The sequence below is a fragment of the Propithecus coquereli genome, unplaced genomic scaffold, assembly GCF_000956105.1.
Source record: "Propithecus coquereli isolate 6110/MARCELLA unplaced genomic scaffold, Pcoq_1.0 Scaffold295, whole genome shotgun sequence".
In the NCBI taxonomy this organism is placed as follows: Eukaryota; Metazoa; Chordata; class Mammalia; order Primates; family Indriidae; genus Propithecus; species Propithecus coquereli.
The window spans coordinates 3,180,043-3,181,898 of NW_012148563.1; the positions used below are offsets into that span (position 1 = coordinate 3,180,043).

At 60.6% G+C, this 1,856-nt stretch overlaps 1 protein-coding gene across 6 annotated transcripts in view; it reads right to left on the reverse strand.

Annotated features, from left to right (window-relative positions):
- RAB17 (RAB17, member RAS oncogene family) overlaps nucleotides 1–1,856 on the reverse strand; it is a 16,118-nt gene that overhangs the window by 7,993 nt on the left and 6,269 nt on the right. The window lies entirely within an intron of this gene.

Consider the following 1,856-nt stretch of genomic DNA (forward strand, 5'->3'; position numbering starts at 1 on the left):
TATCCGAAACACCCGAGAGGTGAAAAGTGAGCATTTATAGTTATGTTATATAATAAACAAATGATATTTATAATAATATAGTAACATCCGTGTCCTGAGGCGTGGAGAGCCCGGGAAGACACGTGTGACGCAGACACTCAGACAAGGGGTCTCAGCTCACTCACTGCCGAATCCCCAACACCCAGCCCATTGCTGGCACACAGTAGGTGCTCAATAAATGAGTACCGGGCCCGAGGTTGGAGGCTGAGTGAGTGAAAGAGGAGCACAGCCCAGCTCATCCGGTTGTTCTCTGCCCCACTCGCTCTCTCCCAGCCGAGGGCCCACCCCACTCACAGCCGCCAGGGCGGGAGCAAAGGCGCAAAGCACCAGTTCTGGGACAAAGGCAGGCCCTGCCGGCAGGACAGGTTCTTCTCTGTGGAGACAGCAGGTAATCCCAGGCCTGGGGAGGGAGTGACTCAAGCCACCCAGCAGGAGGATGGCCCCCGAGGGCCTGGGCAGAGGACCAGGAATAGAGAGGAGACACCCAGGCCTGCCCCACAAGCAAGACCCCCCTGGGCCCCTCCTGGGCACAGCCTCTGTCCACCTCCTGCCAGGACCCGGGAGAGAGAGGGTGGGCGGCTGGGACAGCCCAGGCAGGGGTGAAGGGCGCTTGGCCCCTGGCATTTCTGGAAGCAGGGGCAGGGCCCCCCCTCCCTGTAAAACACAGACTGCCCAGCGCCACCCTGATGCTCAGGGGACCGCGAATGTGGGCCCCCTCCCCCACCCTGGGAGGGTGGGTCCTCCGTGGGTGCGGCCCCCTGTGGGCACGTCTCAGTGAATCCCAGCCCCCTACCCACGCCCACCCCCCCGTCTAGCCCCAGCCTGTCTAGGACCCTTAGGCTGCAGCTCTTGCAGGCCCTGCTAGGTGGGGTCGCAAACATTTTCTGTAAAAGGCTCTGTAGCAAATGTATTAGGCTCCACTGGCCGTAAGGTCCCTGCTGCAACTACTCAACGCTGTTGCCATGTTGAGCGAACAAAGAAGGAAGAACATCAAGAACAGTGTTTACAGGGGATATGTAAACAAACAGGCATGGCGGACGGGCTGGGGTCGGAGCAGCCTGCAAGCGCCATCTGCAGACTGTTCAGAACGAGCTCCCTCCCCGGTCACGCTCACCTGGCCTGGGACCTGCTGCCTCTTTCCAGCATCTTAAATCCCAACCACCCAGTACACAGCTGGGGCTTCACAGCTCCTCTCCTGAGGCCACCATCAGGCCAGACTTGGCACGTCGTTGCATTTTTCAAAGCAGCCAAGTCCGTTATCATGGGCAAGGGGTGCAGACCGCCCTGCCAGGGGGGAGGAGGGTCGACGGCCCAGCCCAAGCCAGCCCTGACCGGCTCTCCCAGCGCCCCTTCCGGAGCCAGCCCGCACCCATCGCTCTGGCCTTTCTCCCCACTAGCTCTGGGGGTCTGGCCTCTGTGTCCCTCGGGGACCCTCCAGGAGCCACGCCCCCCTGAGAAGATGGAAGGGCTCCCAAAGAGCTCGTGCCACGTGCCACAGTGCGTAGCTGTGTTCTGTGCGTGGTGTCCCGTTTACCGGCTTAGACTCCTCGGCACCTGATGCCGCCCGGGGACATGGTCCACGCTCAACAGCCACTTGTCACGAGAGTGAATGAAGGAATGAGGCAGCTTATCCGTGGCAGAGTCCAAACCTGAAACCAAGGCTCTGATTCTGCATGTGGTGTCTCGGGGAGGACAAAGAGCACGGTGGCCGTCCCTGTCTCAGGTGGGACACTGAGTTTCCACCACCAGGTGGGATGTACCCACAGCAGGATTGGAAGGGTGCCCACGGCCCACAGACGCTCCAAAGACATTTACAT